Genomic DNA, 22,896 nt, shown 5'->3' on the forward strand with positions numbered 1-22,896 from the left:
AAACCAATAAAGACTATTTTTAAAAACATTCTTTTTTCCTACTCTTTATTAAGTTAATCTCCCTTCAGAAGGGAGCCATGTTTACAAGGACTATGGTCCTTTCTAAGCTACAATAATTTTCAGATCCAGATGATGTGTCTCAAAATATCAAATATATTTCTTATTTTCTTCTTATATGATCGTAGTATAATTTCATGACATATAAATACACAAGTCGTTCAGCCAACGTCATTAGAGTAAAAAAAAAACTTGAATACGTAAATTAGTAGTGCAACACTGCCCAATGGCAATATTATTGGACAGTAATGGCTGATAAGGCGAATGCTATGCAAAATAGCTTATGGTGCCAATTACTCTATACTCCCAACGGATTTGGAAGAAAATAGCACAAGACTATCTATGGGAGAGGGAGTCCAAAACTAAACAATACTGAAAGGTAGGGGAACAAGACTGCACAACGGGCAAGTTTGAGGTGTTTACTCTGTAATACTAGCATATCCAAAGGATTTCTGTGCATGACCACTCTGTCTCTCTTCATCATTAGTCTTTATCTAAGCCGTTGATTCAAATCACAAAGTCTGGCACCTCCATGACCTACTTTATTAAATTTATTTATATCCTTACCCCTTCATGGTGAGAACAACTATAATGGGGTCTTACTCCCACAGGAAGCCATGTCTTTCCTGTATTCTTGCAAAGGCACGTACTTTGCTTAGATACGCCTGCCATAAGCCTCCCCTTTCAGGGTTGCATGGGTCGGTGTTTTCTAATCATTCTTTACCCTTTCTTAAAGGGTCGTGCTTTGTCAGTCTGGTTTGTCCAGGTCACAATTAGCTAGTAAATTGGAGCAAAGTGTTATGGAGGAGGAAGACTGTGTTGCAGCATTATATGCAAATATGCCTTCTTTGGAAAAACAACAGCAATAGCCTAGTGAAATGTATCAACAGTGTAAATGTACAAAGAATTAAATGCTCAGTGGCTTGGCTAAAAAGAATACAACTGATGGAGAAGATTCTTTCTCCCTTTAGGTATATCAGGGACGAACTGACCAACCAAGACAGACTGCCGAACTACAAGTTGTGCCCCTGACCCAACAGAGATTGAGAGAGATTGGCTGAGTAAATTCAATGAGCAATATTATAAAAGGCCTTTGTGTTATTGTGTTTTATGTAAATTGAGGAATGTAAGCGCATTGGTGGGTCTGATGTTCCAAAACTCCCTTGGATGGGATTGCTATTGACACAGTGGGAACCCAACCAGAGTATGTCAGTGGACTTTATCTCCAAATTAGCAGAGCTCAGAAATTGAGGAAACTGCCAATAACCAAATTTTGCCGAATTTTTAGAGTCAATATCAACTGGGAAATTTATCGCAAACAACTTGTGTCTGACAACATGGCACAACTGAAGCAATGAGTAATGCGTGTCTGGAGACACATAGGGTTGTACACAGAAATTTGTCGTGTTATGGCTTAGTCGACCATGTAAACTGGCTAGCTATGAAAAAAGTACAGCTTGCATTATCTGGTAGACATGTTTGGAATGAAGTCCTTTGGTCCAACAGTACTACACAGAATACCACAAAAAATGTAGTTTCTTCTTAATTGGAGGAAGACTATTGAAGCCTCCATAAGTGTGCACAAACACGCAATAAGTGTACAGCACCTAAATTAGAACATATTTATTGAGTGTCTCGGAATTTGCATAATGCAGGATTATCACATTACTCAAATGTATGCTGCATTACATTCTGTAAAAAACCATTACTATTACATCCAGAAATAGTATGGACCACAGGTTGAATCAAGTGGGGTCTGATACTGGACATCGTTCATATTGTAGCAATGGTGGAACTGGCGTCTGGATGGTCATTTCACAGGAATGACGAGGTAATTATCTAATAAAATATTTATGTGTAGCAGGCATGCTCTTTTGTCCCAGGCTCTTCAATCTACGTGTAGGAATTCGAGGATGAATGTATAACTCTCTTTAAGATGGACTAACATTGCAGTGAGCCCCTATCATGTTTTCTGCAAGTCTTTGAGCCAATACAGGCGTTTCCACAACAATGTCTTATTGTTTCATGTTCAGCAGACCGTGAGCATTTTGCCCGAAAGCACAAATAAATTGTTTTCTAATAGTCAGGAGTAAATATACCAAAAACTGTAAAGGACTCTTCTTTCAGACCAACAACTCATACAAAACCATAGCTGGTGTGTTATGCTAGTCAGGGCAGAATCATCCTTGGAACAGACAGGCCACAACGACTGTAAGTGGCAAAATATACCCCCTACTCCAACAGTTACACAATGGAGACATAGCCGGGTCTGGTGGCTTAGTGGACTAATGTGCCCACTGTAGTGGGGCCTGTGTTTGACCTCATGGTCACAGGTTCAAATCCAGGCGGGTTCACTCAGCCTTTCATCCATGTGAGGTCGATAAAATGAGTACCATTGAGTTGGGCAACAATAAACGTGTTAATTAGCACCTTGATACCCTTGGGTGATACGTAAGCTTTTCAAATACAAGTGTTATGTTTATGTTATGTTACTGAACATAGGTATGGGCTTCTTTCTGGTAAATGTTGGGGTTTAGTACCAAGAATGAGTAAACTAGGCTTTTATCAAAGCGAGATTAAGCTAACTGTCTTCATATCCATGCTATTGGGAGGCTCCATGAGATCTACACTATAGACTGGTAGCCTTTAAGCAGAAAGGGAGACTTTAAGTCCTTTTAAGCATGTCAAGTGACTCTAGATACCTGTGGCCGAGTGGGTCAGCATTGAGGTCCTTGCCCACAGATCTTTTGTGGTAGAATGGTCCAGTGCCATAGCCGTTTACAATAGTACTGTTAACACTAGTTAACTTACAACGTAATAACAATATCTTTACAAGAAACAAGCTTTCATACCTTCTCTGATCCAGTATGACAAAGACAGTTAAAATGTTGGTGTTTAAAAAGGATGGGACTTTAGGCCTCATGCTGAAGTTGAGCATTGCAGTTTAAGGAACTAAATAGGAGTCTGGACACATATTCTGGAGCAATCTCAGGGATGAATGTTGCATGCTTTTTTTTTTTACACCATTAATAACAGAATGGGACCAAAATGCCCCATTTAAGACAATATGTGCTTGTTCCCTATAAGATGCTGGAAATGTGTACAGCAGGCTGGAGCATGTTAGTGAGTTTGCCAAATGTATTGTTAGTTTGTATACTATTAAAATAAAAATGAAGAAATGTATTTTCCCAGTCATAGGCATTTCAAGGAGCCGTATGCTTAAGAAAAACATGTTGTATGATAACTCCACTGATAGTTTTTTTTGGCTTGTTTCAGGCCCAAGCTGAATCAGTCGGACTAGTCTGTGCATTGGACGTTGTGAAAGTGGTAGTGAACAAATAGAAATCGTGGGCCAATGTATTGAAAAGTTGCTTCTCACTGAGTGATCTTAGAACTTGAATGAAAAGTCCTGGCATCTGGAATGTCCCTTTGGTAAGAAACTGGTTGAGCAGATGCAGTCATGTCTTTGAAATCTGCTCAGCTTATAGAATTTTATGCACATTAAACCTGTCCGTGGATGTCATTGGTGTGCCGCCTCCTTTTTTACCAAGAAGGATTGTTTTTGCGATATTGTGGACTTTTGCCACCACGGCAGGTACCGGCATTGATATGCAGGCGTACAGCGTTGGGCAAAACCTTTTGGATTTTATATATGTGTATATACACACACACATACATATACACCATACAAAAATTCACGCCGTCTTCACAGTCGAGAGGTAGGTACAAGCGATTTTATTTCAAAGAGGCAATCCAAATGCCACAGCATGTAGCATAAAGCGTTTCGACCCTCCCAGGGTCTTAATTATATGCAATATGCAAAATGTGAGGACAGATCGTTCTTTGCTTTAAATACACTTAGGTTATCAACAGTGAAAAAGGACACTAAGTGCAAACACTAAGCTCTCAGTAAATCAATCACGTTTTTCTTATTGTAACTCACAATTTGGGACCAGGAAAGAACTTTCTTCACCAGTACTCTCAATATCCATTCAAGGATATTACATGATTAAGACCCTGGGAGGGTCGAAACGCGTCATGCTGTATGCTGTGGCATTTGGATTGCCTGTTTGAAATAAAATCACTTATACCTACCTCTCGACTGGACGGACTTGCTTATCATGCTGTGAAGACAGCGTGATTTTTTGTATGGTATATATTGAGCGGTGACGTCGCCAACAACCCCGTTGGGCATCTGTATAATCAAGAGTTCTTTTGGAGTTATATTTATATTACCTACTGGCAACTAGTTAAGACCTGATTTCTATTAAAAACTGTTTTTGATTACCAAATAACTTTGGCGTAGTTTGACGAATCTTAATGGAATTTTCAAAACTAATTTGTCGCTCACTTCAGCTACTGTTTTGAAACTTTTGGGGTGATACGAAGAGCAGGGGCTAAGAAAAAGGGGGGTCCCTAAACGCTTTTTCTCCAAGTTAATTTCCATAGGAAACTTTAGACATGGCTATAGCCCAAACTGCTGACCGGAATTACACCAAATTTGGGAAAAAGGAGGCTCTTTGTCCAGAAAGCACTCTTTTTGTTAAATGGTGTAAATCCGTTCAGTAGCTCCTAAGCAATTTAAAGATTTCTCAGATATACAACTGTGGCCGCGGTGGGTTCACGATCCCTGCCGATCTCGTGCCTGAGATCTGATTTACTGCCAACACTTCAAACCAGGAAGTGTTGGCAGCCATCTTGTGACTAGAAACCCCTTGACCCCCTAGGCTTGTTCAGGAGCTCCCACTGGACCCCAAGGGCCCCAAAAAAAAATGTTTTAGGCATTTGGCAGGCATCACTTTGTGTGCGCGAATCCCACCGATTTTTTTTTTTAAAACAAAGCACAGGTTGCCGCGCTTTGTTTAATTAAGTCCCCGGGTGGGCCAGATCCAGAAGGCAATAAATAATAATGATGGGAGGCCCGCCTGCCCCGGGGACCGCAATCTCCCAGGGCTACATTAAAACATAATGCATGGGGAGCTGAACAGCCATGGGGACCGCCACCTTCCCAGTGCTATATTTAAAATAATGCGTGGGGGGGCCCGGGGACCACCACCTCACCAGGGATCGTACACTAAAATGCGGGGGGCATGCGGTTCCCCTAAGCCCGCCACCTCCCAAGGCCTATATGTAAAAATGCGTGGAGGGACTTAAGTCTCCCCCCCCCTGCCCCTCCCCACCCCTCGCAGCCCTGGGGACAGCCACCTCCCTGGGGCTCATATGAATAAATGCAGGGTCCACGCGCCCCCCTGCTGTCCCAGGGACCACCACCTTCCTGGGGCAAAATTGAAGATGGGAGGGGGCAGCCCGGCCCACCTCCCACAGCCCTCCATGGCCCTAGGGATCGCCACCCCCCAGTGCCGGCTCTAGCATTGTCCTGGGGTGTCCACCTCTGTGACATTGCAGTTTGCCATGGTGTGGTGGGAGCACAGCTCCCGCCAAGCCATAGCAAACTCTGGTCCACTTCATGGAAGCGAGATTATGATAAAGCTGAGAAGGAAACTATAGTAAGATTTAGAGAAAGAGGGTACAATCAGGCAATATTGAAGGATGCAAGTGAGAAAGTGAATGGGGGTGAATGTTTACATTGTTGCATTGTTCAGCATTCTGTCCATCACCTGTTCTTTTTGCAAGATAAATTGAATCACCTTGATGACCCAGTGACACAGAGCTAAAACATAAACCTTAATCAAATGGTATTGCTGCTCCTCTGTGGTTATTATACCTGCAAGCACTAACTGTCCAGTCATGAAGACTACACTGGCTCCCAACAGCAACAAGACACTCTTTCAAACTACTGTATATCACTCACAGAGCTATTAATGGCAAAGGACCAAAATTAATTGATGCAAAAATCACAACTTATTCCCAACCCAGGAACTTGTTACGTTCCAGACTGGCACCACGCTTAATAATTCTTGCGTAGAGGAAGAAAACCATTGGTGGCACTACTTTCTCTGTGCAAGCAGTAAAACTCTGAATTTTGCTACCAGCAAAAATCAAACCCACTAAGAATCGCTTAAGAGTTCTGTGGGACAGTTAAAATCTGGTTATTACCAATGTGATCCAACAGAAATCCACACATTCTCACCTCCTCTGATACCCTCTAGGACCCACTAACATCAAAGAAGTGCTAAACTGACAGATTCCCTTAAACAACCCCAAAAATCAGGGACCCCCTAGAAATGTAACACTCTGCATCTTTCTCATATTACCAGTATGATCAATGCAAACCCCACTTATTGTTCACTCCTCATAATCTAAATAGACATACCTAACCTCACTATTCAGACGTATCTTACATTTAAAAAACAAGTACAAAGTCTGACAGTTTCCGTGATATTCAATGGCTATATGCAAGAGAACAAGTGGTGCTGGCGCCATTAGTGGTTAGGTGGAGCAACCTAACTTAAGGCGAAACATCTTATATCACCTGCCCACAGGTAATCAACGTTCAGCTTTTCTTTCTACTTCCCTCAGAATGCATCTCAACATTCCCCCCCCCCCAAAAAAAAAACCTGCATGGAAATAAAATGATTTATAGCTAGGGATTTTTCTCTTCTGCCCCCGTGAACGACACTCTCCTTAAAATCCTTCCCTTACATTCCTTTGATCCTCTGAGTTTACCCTATCCTTGCACATACCTGCCACCTTATTCTCAACTAAATCTCAGCAAAATAACCATACCCCTCCTTACAAAGCATAAAGTTTCCTTTAGAGTAACTGTTCCTCGACACCAAAACCTAGGGGCATATTAACAAGGGCTTTATCTCCCGCTTTTTTGGCTTTAAAAGCCAAAGAAGCGGAGATAAAAATATCGCCTTATCAACAACAGGGTGCTAACATGCAAAATCGCATGTTAGCACCCTTTTTCACTACGCTCCCCTTTGCATCTCTAATGAGATGCAAAGTGGGCGTTCCAGAGCAAAATAATAGGAGAAATGTCGCTAAGCGACATTTCTCCTATTATCAAGCTTCACGCTAACCCTGTTAGAGACAAAAAAAGCAGCGCTAACCACGGTTAACGCTGCTTTTTTACGTCTGCTAATTTTCAGACTTAGCCATGTACTCCAATGGGAGGTGGATTACATGGCTAAATCCACCATGGGCTATCAACAAGGATATCCCTATCCTCGTAGTTTTATCTCTACATTACCAGCGATAACCTGCCAAAATGCCGCTATCACTGGATTTTTTATCACCTAGGCGGTTAGCGTTGTTAATAACTCGATAACCGGGCGATATTATCCAGCGATAGCGGGCGTTAAAAAAATTAACGCTAAGCGCCCTTAGCGTTACTTTTCTCTGTTCCTTGTTAATATGCCCCCTAGTTACTTATCCCGTTCCCATATATCACGTCTCATTCTGTTTAACCTCTCCTTCCCATCTACAATATTTAACCTCCTCCTCCCTATTTCCTCATCCCTCTTTTTCCACTTACTTTTTTAACACAGTGAAATAATGACACATAAGTCCCATTTACGTAATACAATGCCACTTGAAAATGGAGGAAATCCTTCAGCACAAGACTAACTTAATATCCAACAAATCCACAACAATTAATAACCAATGAATTGACAAAAGGTATATGTTTTGGACTTTCTGGTCACTCCCCAATTCAGCATACATCCCATAGATGCAACAGGTGACTCAATAGATACACCCAAAACGCACAAGCCGCCAATGCCTCCATACATTGCACCAGAAAGAAAAGGACTTTGATAGGAGCATGATACACGTTTGGTGTATAGAACGAGGACACCGCTAAGAGAGTCTCACAAAGTCAACATAAGAGTTCTGAAACCAATTGACTTAGATGGCAAGCTAAGAGAGTGGGGATGGAAAAGTTCAGGCAGAACAGTAGTGGGAGATGAGTGGTCAGCGAGAAGTATGCCAAATTGTTCCATGCCATGCGAAAACTCAGCTTTGCCTGACTGTTAAGGCAATAACACTTTTTATTATGGGGCCTGTACTTCCGCATTCGTCATTACAACTGCGGCTTACAAATCCCAGCACATGTTAAGGGCTGATGGCTAAATAGCTAGAGGCTGGCACTTTCACGCATTAAATGTTGCCTTGACAGATACGACAGTGGCTTCTATTGAGAGCTACCAAATTCCCCCTCAAATAATACGAACATGTAGCCCAGAGATTTGATGTATATTTTATTGATTAATTTCAACTGTTAAAAGTTTAAATAACTATGGGGCATATCAACAAGGGCTTTATCTCTGCTTTTTTGGCTTTAAAAGCCAAAAAAAGCAGAGATAAAACTAGCACCCTATCAACAACAGGGTGCTAACATGCACATTTGCATGTTAGCACCTTTTTACTCTACGCTTCCCCTTGCATCTCTAATGAGACGCAAAGGGGGCGTTCCAGAGTACAATAATAGGAGAAATGTCGCTAAGCGACATTTCTCCTATTATCAAGAATGTCGCTAACCCTGTTAGAGACAAAAAAAGCAGCGCTAACCGCGGTTAACGCTGCTTTTTTAAGTCTGGTATTTTTCTGACTTAGCCATGATATCCTATGGAAGGAGGATATCATGGCTAAGTTTGCCTGTCCCTATCAACAAGGTAACGTGAGATTATCGCTGGGTTTCCAGCGATAATCTCACGTTAGCCACTTAGCGTGAGGATTTTTATCGCTATTGAGATAAGCGTTGCTAATAGCACGCTATCTCAGCGATAAAAATTCACGCTAGCCGGCGATAATTATCCTTGCACTAAGTGCGCTTAGAGATAATTATCGCCGGTTGTTGTTGATATGCCCCTAAGATTGCGGGGTTGACGTCTCAAACCAGCGGTTTTCACGTCTGGAATCACAGATCTTGTGATGAGTGAATGCAACAACGTTTTACATAAATAAGGTTTGCTGTTACAAAATCATACTTCTTGTATTGAAATTCTTCTACTTCTTCCCCACATAGATCGTCCGTGTTACTTCTTACTAAATACGTATTTGCCTAATACGCGAGAGGACGTCCGGCTGCTTATTCATTCTCGCCAAGGGAGCTTCTGTTTCTCATACGCCAACCCTCCCAATTCAGGCGGGAGGCTTCCGTGTTTGGGTCTTACCTCCCGCCACAGGACAGAAGAACTTAAGTTGCCAACTGAATCTGCTTCGCTTTCGACTTTAAACAACTTCAATAAATCAATTCGAATGGCGATACGCCTGAAAAATACTTTTGCAGAGATTAACAGGTAAACGCACGATTGTAGGCGGGTGTTGAAGGCAGTACTTCCCCCATAAAAATATGCCATTGGTTTGAAAAAAGTGGCACGCCCCGGAAAACAAAGTCCACCCTCCAGGAAGAAACAGTCCCAGTTGCGACATTAGAATTATGAACCGGAAGTAATACCTCAGCTGCACTTGGGCCGGATCTCCATGATGTGTACGTTTAATCATTAAAAGCTTCTGTTTACTGTCGGATATAATCACGAAACCATGAACACTCCAGCGAGGGAGGCTGTACCACAACAGTCCACCCTGCCTCCCACCGGCTGGAAAAAGGCAAGATAACTGCCAGACGAACACAGGCCAACATTTTAGATGAGGAAAGTGGGAGAGCTTGAAAAACAAGTAGGGCGGTTATTATTGACAGTTGCAGCTGTGCGCACCGCATAGTGGTTCTCCTGTGAGTGCCGTCTTATTGAGGAATAAACTACTTCTACACTGTTACGTGGAGGTGTCATCTTTACAGGGATATTGGTTTTCCCATTGATTTCAGTTGAAACAATGTCAAGCGAGAGACAGCTAAAATGAAGCCATTTTAGGCTTCTAAAAAAAGGGTCTCCTGCCCGAATTGGGTCTATTGGAACGAATGCAGACGCAAGCACAAAAGCCCTTAATGCTTAAAAGACGTTAATGTGAAGCAAAGTTTAGGTTCGTTTTTACTTTGCAGTTTTATATAGCGGGAACTAGACCCGCATGTATCAGAGCGCTTTACATGAGCACCCATTGCATTACTGACTGACAAATTAATTGTATTTTTTAGACCTGGGGAGAATAAGTGATTTGCCCAGAATCGCAGGATGTTTGACTGTCCCGCCAGACTCGAACCTGGTTCCGTCGCTTCAGACTCGGCTACTTTAGCCATTAATCCACATCCTCTGTCCTCTAGTATGGCATTAGCGCACGGAGACCACTGTCACAAGTCAGATTGTGGCCACTGGCTGAAAAATATTCTGCGCAGGGCAAATGTGAAGCACAACAAATCTACACAGACGGTCACTTTTATGTGAACAGCCCTCTGATGCAACTAGTTCAAAGTGAAAACCTGGTGGGATTTGTATTTTTGTATTTTTTTTATTTTATATCACTATTACTGTTTGTGTAATGCCGAACGGAAGATTACAGACTGGAGAACATGACATCATACCAGGCCTCTAGGTTAGATGAGAAAGATTTGTAAGAAACGCCTCCTACGGCGATATGAAGTGGAAACAAGTAAATTAAATCCTACAATCCATCCCACCAGGCCTGAATTCGGCGGGAGACACCTCATTTTTAGTAGAGTTAATGGCTTTATTACAGTACTGGTGGGGGGGGGAAGTGGGGGGGGGGGGGTTGTTACTCCACATTAATAGAAGTCTATGGATAAATCAAATTTCCTGCTATGTTTTTTAGGTCTCTGCTCTAGACTGCCTGCATGCACTGTCAATCAATCAAGAAATTTGTAAAGCGCACTACTCACCCGTGAGGGTCTCAAGGCGCTGGGGGGGAGGGGTGCTGCTACTGCTCAAATAGCCAGGTCTTTAGTAGCCTCCTGAAGGTTAGTAGGTCCTGGGTCTGTCGTAGGAGGATGGGGAGGGTGTTCCAGGTCTTGGCAGCGAGGTGTGAGAACGATCTGCCGCCAGTGGTCGCTCCTCAGATGCGGTGGACGAGGGCGAGGTCGTCGTAGAGGAGCTGCCAGTTCGCGGTGTAGAAGGTGAGTCGTATGCTGGTCCAGTGTTGTAGAGTGCCTTGTGTGCGTGGGTGAGGAGCTTCAAGGTGATCCTCTTGTTGACGGGAAGCCAGTGCAGGTCTCCCAGGTGAGGTGTGATGTGGCTGTGGCGAGGGATGTCGAGGATCAGGCGTGCAGAGGCGATCTGTATGCGCTGTAGTCGTTTCAGGAGTTTGGCCGAGGCTCCTGCGTAGAGGGTGTTTCTGTAGTCCAGCCTGCTGCTGACGAGGGCCTGGGTGACAGTTCTTCGTGTTTCGGTGCGGATCCTTCTGTAGATCTTGCGGAGCATGCAGAGGGTGTTGAAGCAGGAGGATGAGACGGCGTTGACTTGCTTGGCCATGGAGAGTGTTGAGTCGAGGATAAACCCCAGGTTGCGTGCGTGGTCGGTGGGTGTTGGTGCTGCTCCCAGTGCGGTCAACCACCAGGAGTCGTCCTAGGATGAGGGGGTGAGGCCGAGGATGAGAACCTCTGTTTTGTTCGAGTTCAGCTTCAGACGGCTGTTCTTCATCCACTCGGCAACGGCTTTCATTCCTTGGAGGTTGGTTTTGGAGGAGAGAGGGTCTTTGGTGAGGGAGAGGATCAGCTGGGTGTCGTTGGCGTAAGGGATGACGTTGAGGTCGGGGGGCGTGGGCGAGCGGTGCCATGTAGATGTTGAACAATGTTGGGCTGAGGGATGATCCTTGGGGTATGCCGCAGATGATCTCGGAGGCTTTGGAACGGAAAGGGGGGAGGCGGACGCTCTGGGTTCTGCCGGAGAGGAAGGAGGTGGTCCATTCCAGAGCCTTGTCTCAGATCCCTGCGTTGTGGAGGCGTGTGCATAGGGTGCAGTGGCAGACAGTGTCATAGGCGGCTGATAGGTCCAGGAGGATGAGGGCCGTGGTTTTGCCGTTGTCCAGCAGGGCCCTGATGTCATCGGTGGTGGCGATGAGGGCAGTTTCTGTACTGTGATTACTGGGGAACCCGGACTGGGACGGGTCCAGGATGTTGTTCTGCTCGAGGTAGCGGGTCAGATGTCTGTTGACGGTTTTCTCGATGACCTTCGCCGGGAACGGGAGCATGGAGATGAGCCAGAAGTTCTTGAGGTCCCTCGGATCCGCCTTGGGTTTCTTGAGTAAGGCGTTGATCTCGGCGTGCTTCCAGCTCTCCGGGAAGGTCGCGGTCTCGAAGGAGATGTTGATGGCCTTGCGGAGATGGGGTGCGATGGTGGCGCTAGCTTTGTTGAAGATGTGGTGCGGGCATGGGTCTGAGGGAGAGCCGGAGTGGATGGTGTTCATGATTTTGATGGTGTCGTCGTCGTTTATGTTGGTCCAGGTGAGCAGGGGGTTGATGTGGGTGGTGGCCGTGTGGTCTGAGGTGTCGGTGGCTGTCGGGGCAGTCAGGTTGTTGAAGTTGTCGTGGATGCCTGCTATCTTGCGATGAAACAAGGTGGCAAGGGAGTTGCACAGGTCTTGCGATGGTGGGGTGTCGTTGGTGTTGGAGCTAGGGTTGGAGAGTTCCTTCACGATGTTGAAGAGCTCTTTGCTGTTGTGTGCGTTGTTGTCGAGGCGGTCCTTGAAGGAGGCCCTTTTGGCGGATCTGAGGAGGCGATGGTGTCTGCGGATGGCGTTCTTGTGGGCTACGTAGCTGTCCGGTGTCTATTCGCGGTGCCATTTCTTTTCTAGTTTTCGGCAGGTTTGCTTGGAGGCCTGGATATCCGCGGTGAACCAGCTGGCTTTCTTGTTAATACGTCTGTTGGAGGGTTTCTTGATCGGGGCGAGAGTGTTGGCGCAGTCGTCGATCCAGCGCCTGAGGTTACGGGCGGGGGTGTCAGTGGGGTAGGCGGGTGGGCTTCGGGTGAGGGTGGTGTTTAGCTGGTCTTCGGTGATTTTGCTCCAGCTGCGGCAGGGGATCTGTTGAGTGCGGTGGTAGGTTTCCGGAAGGTGAAGTGAATGCAGCGATGGTCGGGCCAGTGGAGTTCGGTGGTGTGGCTGAAGGTGATGTGGGAACTTGCGGAGAAGATGGGGTCGAGCGTGTGGCCGGCGGAGTGGGTGGGTGTTGTGACGAGCTGTCTGAGACCGAGGTTGGCGAGGTTGTCAATCAGGGTGGTGGAGTTGGTGTCGTTGTTGTTCTCGAGGTGGAAGTTAAGTTCTCCGAGGAGGATGTAGTCGGTGGAGGCAAGGGCGTGCGTGCTGAAGGAGTCGCTGAACTGAGGCCGGGGTCCGGGGGGTCTGTAGACAAGATTTCCTCTGAGGGTGGTGTTGGGATCAGTGTGGATCTAGAAGTGCAGGTGTTCAGCGGTGCTGAAGGTGTTGTCGGTGCTGGTCGTGACCCTGAGCGTCTTCTTGTGGATGATGGCGATCCCACCTCCTACTCCGTTGGTGCGGTCCCTGCGGGTGATCTTGTAGCCGTCCGGGAGGGCTATGGCGATGTTGGGTGCCGAGGAGGCGTTCATCCAGGTCTCTGTCAGGAAGGTGACGTCCGGTGAGGATGTGTCGAGCTGTTCCTAGAGTTTGACAGCGTGTTTGCGTGCGGAGCGGGTGTTCAGTAGTATGCATCTGAGGTGGTTGCGTCCTGTCGCAGTGGGCGGTTTGACGGCTCGGAGGCTGGTGAAGATGCAGCTCCGGCAGGAGAAGGGTCCTTGGGTGTGCTTCAGGACAGCCAGGAAGCAGGTGTGCTGTCGTCCGGTGTTGAGAGTGTGGAGGGTACTGGCTGTGTAGTGGCGTCATTCTGTGTGGTGTTCGCGGGGGCCAGGGGGTCTGGCGCTGGGCATGGTCCAGGCACAGATGGGCTTGCCTTCGGCGCGGCCACGCAGCGGCCACCATATAAGGGGAGGTGGGAGGGAGGAGCAGCTGGGAGGCGGGGCGGCGAATGGGCGAGCAAGGGGGCGGGGACACAGCGGCGGGAAAAGCAAGAGGATAGAGCGGGCGGAGGATACAGAAGGCAAAAAGGGCACAATAACAGTACAACAGTATAAAAAGGAATAAAAGGCAAAATACAACTAATAACAATACGAGAGCAGAAGCACAATCACGACAGGGAAAAAAGGGGCAGAGCGAGCGCAGAGAGCTTACGGCCTAACACTGGCCACCAGGGATGAGGCGCAGGTGGTAGCCTGCGGATGGAGGAGTGCCTCGAACTTTCAACAAGCGGCAGCAGCAGGGACACGGACACACAGGTGGTGCTGTGCGGCATGGGGAGCGACCTGCCTGAAAACAGGGTCAAGGGTCGCTCTCCTCACTGCGCAGCGGCCGCCATATAAGGGGAGGTGGGAGGGAGGAGCAGCTGGGAGGCGAGAGCAGGGCGGCGAATGGGCGAGCAGGGGGGTGGGGATGCAGCGGCAGGAAAAGCGAGAGGGTAGAGCGGGCAGAGGATACAGAAGACAAAAAGATCACAATAACAGTACAACAGTATAAAAAGGAATAAAAGTTGAAATACAACTAATAACAATACGAGAGCAGAAGCACAATCACGACAGAGAAAAAAGGGGCAGAGCGAGCGCAAAGAGCTTATGGCCTACCACTGGCCACCAGGGATGAGGCGCAGGTGGGAGCCTGCGGGTGGAGGAGGGCCTTGAACTATCAGCTAGCGGCAGCAGCGGGCTCTGGGACACGGACACACACGGACACATGGACATGTCTGAACCGAGACATGCTGTATCTACTGTTGTGGGCTTCAGCCCACACAGAGGCTTCCCATTAGGTGGCACCATCGTTGCTCCAATTGCCGTTCTCCCCATTTGTTAATGGCATGCATACGTCATCCCTCTTCTGGTGTTTAGCCTTCCTCGAGCGCACCGCCCAACTTCTTTCAGACAATACACACAGCCATTTTAGTGCATAGTTTCTGCCCTACTTTTTTATTTGAGAGCTCTTTTCACAAATGCTGGTTATGATGTGTTTTTACCTATGTGCTTCACTTCACCTCGTTTTCACACTCCCTAAAACAAGGATGCTGGAGTCAACGCAGAATCTAGCTTTTCTTGTTTGAATATTTGGTGAATTAAGTTTTTCTCACCGTTTCAGTCCAAGATGGAGCTCAGAATATTGCGGGAAGTGAAACATTTTGATTGACTGACAACATAAAGTACCTCTACCAAGAGCATGCAGCAGGCCCCGTTCTGTAGTCTACCCGAGTGAAACATCACACTGAGGGGCTATCTGGTGCTCCCGCTGCAAGAATGGAGATGCAGTGCACACCGTGTGCTCAATGTTCAGTGCACTCAAAGGCATCTGGGGAGAACGTGTGCTCAGGATAATCAGTGCACAGGTGCACCCAGGTTACCGCAACTGCATTACATTTAGCTAGCCTGCAATAAGGTGCTCTACGTCATGCCACAAGCGAGCTCTTCTGTACAGTGCAGCGTGGAGTTCAGACTTCGGATAAAGGAAGAGAGAAGTAGAATTATAATAAAAACAAAATGTCTTCCTTAAGTCCAGACCCAATTAAGGTCCCAATTCTTAAAGAAAGTCACAAAATTGCACCCATGGTATATGTCCTTGCGTTAGTGCAGATTTACAGTTTTCATGAATTCACAAAAATTTACAGAAGTAGGCCAGGGAATCGTATTCTTAGAAAAATATTTGTGAACTGTTTTTTAGCACAAACAAATATGCAAGTGTAGATTTGCTCGTGCGAAAATCTGTTGAGCATTTACAAGTTTCCCTCCACCTACTTTTTTTCCAACCCTGGAAGAAGTTTGACTTCTACCATTGTCAGGAGTAAATTTGTGACCTTTCTCAGTATGGAAAATGATTAGAGTAGACCTGGTCAAAACCCCTAAAACATGCAATTTAGTAGGTTTGCACAGACTCAAAAGGGCATTCCAACCCTGGAACTATTGGTTAACGCTACCTCCAGCCCCTTTATGTAGATCTGCGGGAAGGTGGCAAACTAAGGACATTTCTTCAATTCAGACCCTATTAAAATATGAGCCCTGGCATAATCAGAAAGGCTAGTATTAGGGTTTTTGTATAATGAGATTGCTGCCATTAATTTGTCACTGCACTACGTGGAGTCGAAGAGACAAGTGTTTTTTTTTTACAGGACAGGTATATTTATGAAGCATCCTGTCCCATGGACAAGTAGATATTCTATTTTATTAAACACCCCTACACTAATAGGTGATGTTGCGTTAGGTGCTGTGGACCCTATAAGCTCATGAGAGGGTGTATTTTATGAAGGAAATGTGTGAGCACAAAACGTGCATACATCAAGGATTGTGTAGTACAGTGACGTCACCAGACTTGGGTGTATGTAGGAGCAGCATCATTCTGCACGAGTTTGTGCACTTAATTAGCACTTCTGACTAGAGGTGATGTTAGAGCCTCGTATTTGATGCACCCATCGTCTCATCGGTGCTGCACGGTCTGTTCGATGCCGTTGGTGGTGTAGAACGAGGTGTCTGCATGGTCACCTCTCGAAAGGTGGTATGTGGCAAGGCAAAGTCATTCACCGCATGTATTTATCTTAAACATGGACCAGGGCCCATACTTTTTGCTAGCTGTTTTGCCTGAAGATTAACCCAGTAGAGGTTGTCTCCCCCACCTACAGTCCAAGATCTTTTTGGGGGCAGACATTAGTGCGTTGTTTTGCTGGTTTGTTCAGACCATTGCCTCCTTCCACGTGCTCAACAGTCATAGTGCTAGCACGACGAAAAGGGCCCTTCGCAGCTCCATTAAAAGAACCGATGGCTTCTGACATGACTTCAAAGGGCGAGGAGAGCGTGTTTTTTTACCACAGCATATAGAGTGTGAGCATAGCCTGCAGGTGTAAGTATCTGCTGCAAGTAACATTACGCTTTCAAAAAACTACATGTGCAGCAACAGAACACATGCATTCATTATGTTTATTAAAATCTAGTACAACTAGGGATGGGTTATTTATGCATTGTTTAACTTATTTAATGAATAGGGACATAAGGACGATTCAAACCTGACGGAATACCCAGCATTATTTCAAATTCTGGGATTGAACAAGTTGCCTGTTAAGTTTCCGGATACCTTCTGCATTGGCTGCACCAAGAAATGCATGGCTCAGAGGCTACCTTTTGGATTGTAAGGAGGTAAGGCAATTCATGTCTTTGCTATGTTACCACATTGTGTGAACCTGGGAATATTGAAACGAAATGCATATGTACATATAATATTGGGTGCAAGCATGTGATAAAAAGCATTGAGAGCACACCCTTCTTTTGTTAAATGATAATTTTGTCACAACCCCTTTATGTAATGTCAAAGTTCTAAAGTGCAGGTATTCTCACGTGTGACCCTTGGTACTAAATTAGACCAATCGGTCAGAGTACAATAAATAGATTAAAGTTGTATGCCAATTAAGATGGTAAATGCAGCTTTTATATATTTTTCTTGAACCCACAATGATCACTGAAGAATGCAGATTGGAGGAAAAGGAGTTAATCAATTGAGATGTCTTGCTGCAGGGAGTATCGTATCACTGCAGCATCATCTTCATCCAGGTGAGCTTCGGAGATGAGTGCCAATCATTTCGTGCCCTTTTTCCAATGTCATTCGTACCAGTGATGAAGGTTGGCACAGGCTTTTCAGTTACTGCTTTTTAAAATCCACCCTCCATACAACTGTTTAGTTAGGCGACTGTTATAGCTGATTCGCCTGCAATCACACAGTTTGGTTCAGCGACCAAACCCTGGGCCCACAAGCCATTGTTTCTGTCCTAGCGAGATCGCCAGAACACAGGGAGGCTGCTTGATTAAAAAACGGACGCTTAAAAGGCATAATAGGCGCTTTTTAGCAGAGTAAAGCAGTCGCTAATTAAACGGCACTGAGTAAGGTTTCAGGAGCTGGCGCAAAGGCACAGATCTTCTCCTTTACCACCCATTACCATTCAACTCGTCAACATGGCGGCCTCTGCGTCCATTACACCCATGTCTATGTAGGCACCAGTCTCCAGCACTGCGCAGCGAATAGTTGTTACAGTTTGCAGCTTGTACCACCCATTGCCACTGCCAGAGTTGCCCATGATAGATCCTACACAACTGCTAACCAGCACACTGCTACAAGTGTGACAATTTAGCCTATTCCAGGGCCCCAAAGCTATGAAAATAGCTTGGGCGGCAGGTATCAGTTGTTTTTAATGCTTATTGAATTAATAAACAATTGCTGTTCTGCTCAACTCTAAATTATACAAACAGCGCCACCAAATGGCAGCTGTCATAAGTGCTGGTGCGACAATTAAGTGCCGGTGCTGAGCACCGGAAACCACTGGCTCAAATTAAGCACACACTGCTCAACCTACCTCAGGTACTGGTCCTATGATTATGTTCAGCTAACGCAACGCTCAACCTATATACAGTGCGGCACCTATGGGTACTAAGCACACTGCCCAACCTACTTTTGGTCCTATGTACAGCACATGCAAGGGTCCATCCACACACAGTGCTGTATGTATGGGTAATCACACACTGTTCAACCTACTCCCATGCTGATCCTACGTACAAGCACACAATGCTCCACCCACACCTTGCTACCTATGGGCAGTACATACACTGCTCATCGTGCCTTTGCTGCTGAGCCTATGTTCAGTGCACGCACGGTGCGCCCACACACCAGCCTTCTGGTAATGTGTTGTATTATATTGTAATTGCAATTATGCAATAGTTGATAAATCGAACATTTCACAGCAATTTACCAAATATATATTAAGTGAAAATTATAAATGTCACTTTATATTCCAGGCTGGCAAATAACATGGCTAAAAGACATTGACAAAGCCAATAGCTCTTGCAATGCCGAGACCAATTGGCCTTGCCAGTGCTTATTTTTTAGCCACGCATCCCTTCTTGGGTTCCAAATCCTGGCATGGTTATTTGAAGTAGTGTAGAGCACCATCATGCACTGTGCTTTCTAGCTGTCCAAGCACCAACTGCCATATGATGAAAAGTTCACGGAAAAGAATGCCGGTGGCAAACTGAAGAAGATAATGTTAGAAGGTGCCAACAGAGCGAAGAAGACAATTACATGTATTCCAAGAGACCACCCTGTCTCCTACCTGCTACGTGCAGATGTTGGTAAAGTTTGAAGCGTGTGTTGCATTAACAACTGCTACATGACAACAGACCAGAGTAAGGCAGGAAACTCCCAGTGTTTGAAGCAAAAAATGGCCTTATTTGACCTGTTTTTCGCCTGAAATTGCCTTTGATTCAATGTATGTCAATGGGGAAAATGCATTCCCCAGTTTTTTTCTCAAAGTCTTCCACTTGTAAAGTGTTGGCATGCATGCAACTGTTTTTTATCACCAGAAAGAGCTTGGGGTTCTTTCACCAATTTTGTGGCGAAGTCGGTTATTTTACTGCATTATTTCCAATTATGCCAGTTATAATTGTGTTTTTTACAGCAAGCTCTGAGGAGAAATCCATTAAATATTTATGTGCCTCCGATTATTTTACAGTAAATTGGGCCATCGATTCTCTGCTGCAAGTTTTTTGTGTGCTCTTCAAAAAACAACACCGGAAAGAGATATTTGTACATCATCATCAAAGAAGTGTCTGATACTTTATGCCACAATCCACCAGAAACAAATATTATTTCTAGTTTCTTGGCCAGCAGAAATTACACCAGTTTTAAATACTGGCACAGGTAATCTAATGCTTTATCATTCCTATGCCTTTGAATGGGCTAGCAAAATCAATGTAGTAGAAAATAAATACGATCACATATTCTATTTTATGTCGGGGGCTGTCCCTTTTACCATGTGCCAGAGTGCCTTCACTGTATGTGAATGATGCAGAAATATCCTGGGTTGCTGCAAATAATATGATGATGCTTAAAATTTCCATGAATGCGGATAATAGTATGATGCACCACGTTCCACTCTTTCAGCGGTGTTGCTCAAATGCACAAGATCTCATCCTTATGTGGAGTGAATTGTGAGTTTCTGCTTGCTAGTATCACATTGACCAAACTTGGGCACACATTACCCTATGAAGATGCACAGTACCGTACCACAGGGCAGCTCCTCCGTAATGGCGGAGGAGAGATGCCCACTGCCAGCAGATGATAAATGAAACGATAACACGTTGTTATTTTTGTTTTATTTATCTCTGTCGGAGTTAAGTATGTCCGACAGGAGGGGCAGGGCCAGGCCAGTGCAGGGAGGAGTACTGTGCACTTATAAGTGCGCATGTGTGTTTGGACGGCCATCTTAGGCGGGCCAAACACACATTGTTGGAAATGGCCCTTTTTGCAAGGTTATCCCCAAACTTTTTGCTTCTTCCTCCTATTTTTTCCTGACCTGCTGTCGTTAGTTTCAGGACTCCACGCCGACATCGACGCCGCTGCTTGCACCGTGGTTCGAGGGTACCGCTTGTAAGTTACACGAAGCACCAACCTCAACCCGCAGCCCAGCCATGGCCTACCGACCCCGGCGCCATCGACTCCAGTTCATCAGCCGACCACAGTGCTTCAGCAATAACGACGCCGCTGCTTGCACCGTGATTTGCCAGCACCTCGACGAGCACTGCATCTCTTCGCACTGCAGCCCTGGTGGCACCGACACCGCTGGACGACCGTCACCGAGCTGCTGCCTGCACCGCGACCTGAGGGCACTGCACACCGCACCGCTGCACTTCGCACCGCATCACCTGACGCCTGGCGATGTTCCCGACTTCAACCGCAAGGAGTTCGATCTGCAAGGCGTGTGACTTCAAGGGCCCAACGACACCTGCATCGACCTCCGGAACCAACGCCGGCCTTTCGGGGCTTATCGAGAGGTTGCTTATGCCCTCCATTTCTAAAGGTACTGTTTTGCGGTTCTTTCCGACACCGTAGCTGGCCCGCGTCCTCGCGGTCAGCCAGAACTGTTTGGATCTGTTGTTCACTGTGACATGACAACCAGACGGAGCTATGGACTTTAAGGAACTGTATTTCAAGTCTATTTTGATTACTGAAGATTTCTAAGTGCTGTATTGTGGATTTTTATCGTTTTGGTCTGGTTTTAAGTATATAAAAATATTTGATATTTTTCTAAACTGGTGTGGTGCCATTTTGTAGTGCTTTCACTGTGCTACTGTTGGTTATGTGCAAATGCTTTACACACTGCCTCTAAGATAAGCCTGACTGCTTGTGCCAAGCTACCAAGGGGGCGAGTAGGGGTTATTTTAGGAGTGCAACTCCCTTATTTTGACTAGAAGGAAGGGTCCCTACTTGGACAAAGGTGCAAACCCTTGCCAACTAGAGACCCCCATTTCTAATACACATGCACACTTTTGTTTCTCTAACCCGGCTGTATTGTACGGCCGAGTTGGATGAACCCCACAGGCTCCCAGGCACAGTCTGAGCGGCAAACAAGGCCGCTCAGACACCTCCTGGCCCTACTCTCATGCTAGAAAGCAGCGTCTGGATTGGGTGGGGAGCCCGTGTCATGAGGGACCATCCCCTTCCGCCTTCCGGGACACGAGGAGCAGGAGGAACAAGGCGGCCGTCAGCAGGAGTAGAGCGGAGTGGCAGGTAAGTTTATTTATTTATTTTTACTCTCCAACCTCTCCTCGTCACTCCCCCTGCCCCCGCCGCCCTACCGGTTTTAATTGCCAGCAGCCACCACTGCTGGACGGTTAAACCCTGCCTGGTGTTTCTGTGGACTAATACATCCCATGCAGGGAGTAACATAGAGTCAGGTAACAATAAAAATGTTATTCAGCGCCAAACTACGAGTGAATGAGCATTTTACCAATAATCGTTATTTTAATTCCTAAGTTTGGTATACATTACCATTCCTAACTTGTAATTTCCCAGCTAGAATCACATTTCCATTCTAGTCACAGAGCACAGTTAGGTAGACATTTGCATGCCACCTTCTCAAGGCCCCATTTATGTCCACATTTTCATGCCAATTCCACAATTTACTAGCTACATTCATGTCAAAGTTAGTACCACAATACCTCATTTAAGTTTACCTAGACAAATTCAAATGTTTCAAGTTAGTTGCATATTGCCATGCCAGTCTCACCTGGTCACCTGAATAAGGTAGTGCTATGGTGACCTCTGTAAAGTAGTGCTGGACCTTTCTGGCGATGCTTCAGCTTCATCTCAGGTTGTGACTTAGTGGGGAATGAATCTTCAAAGGCAAGGGAACCCGAAGGGGCGGAAAATATAGTATGCCAGATCACAAAGGGTTGCAAGTTCAAGTAGGAATCGCTTGTTTGAGCAGACCGATCATGCATTGCATACCCAGTAAGAGTCAAGAAGGGCTAGAATGGGAGAGGCAGAACCTAAACCAATGCCAGCTACAGTAGCATATGGTGAGAGCAGAAGTGAGCAGCAGCATCAGATGGCATAAGCCTCTTTGTTTTGTTGGACTTACTCTAGTGAATATTTGACTTTCATTGGTGCGTGCTAACGTTTTTGAACCTTTACACTGATATGTCTCCATCATGTATCAGCATTGAAGAACAGATCATTTTTATTAAACTGTTTATATCTGATAGTGCCTGACACAGAGTACTCCTCCTTACGGGCATATGTTATCATTTATGATATTTTTGTCAAATATATGCTACTTGATTCTCTTGGTTGGATCCATCCTAGAAGAAATTGAATCATACTTTTACAAAATTACCCGTTCAGGACCCCCCTTATTATATTTAGATGTTCCTACCCAATCTGGGGAATTTTTGGGTTCCCCTATTTTGTGTATAGTTGACCATGGGAAAATAATAAAGTGGGTCCAAGACCATTCTGGAAGATTTTATGTAGTTCAAAGAATGTGCAGGTGAGGCCATTACAAAACTTAGTGCTCAAACTGAATCATTGGAAAACGAAGAGGGCTCTAAGAGTACTTGGTTTCCCCTCATAACTAAGCCATCTCACTACCAGAGGAAATGTTTAAGGCAGTGAGGTATTTACTTGGATTTGTGAGGGGTGGAAAAGGTCCAATTGAAGACA

At 45.6% G+C, this 22,896-nt stretch overlaps 1 protein-coding gene and 1 long non-coding RNA gene across 8 annotated transcripts in view; one reads left to right on the plus strand and one right to left on the minus strand.

Annotated features, from left to right (window-relative positions):
* TANK (TRAF family member associated NFKB activator) overlaps positions 1-22,896 on the minus strand; it is a 299,318-nt gene that overhangs the window by 191,817 nt on the left and 84,605 nt on the right. Inside the window, exon 1 of one of the 5 annotated variants that reach the window (XM_085645447.1) lies at positions 9,138-9,329. The exons of 3 other annotated variants lie outside the window; for them this stretch is intronic. The gene's annotated coding sequence lies outside the window, so the exon portion shown is untranslated. Of the gene's footprint in view, positions 1-8,951; positions 9,330-22,896 lie in introns of those variants that run through there. One more of the 5 variants, XM_085645449.1, reaches the window with a different exon arrangement.
* The window catches only part of LOC146861263 (uncharacterized), a 72,139-nt gene continuing 59,914 nt past the window's right edge, over positions 10,672-22,896 (plus strand). For all 3 annotated transcript variants that reach the window (XR_014978935.1, XR_014978934.1, XR_014978933.1), the window contains exons 1-3: positions 10,672-10,990; positions 16,895-17,045; positions 19,406-19,593. This is a non-coding gene — a long non-coding RNA (uncharacterized LOC146861263). The remainder of the gene's footprint in view (positions 10,991-16,894; positions 17,046-19,405; positions 19,594-22,896) is intronic.

This window comes from Triturus cristatus, chromosome 3_1 (assembly GCF_964204655.1).
Source record: "Triturus cristatus chromosome 3_1, aTriCri1.1, whole genome shotgun sequence".
NCBI classification, from domain to species: Eukaryota; Metazoa; Chordata; class Amphibia; order Caudata; family Salamandridae; genus Triturus; species Triturus cristatus.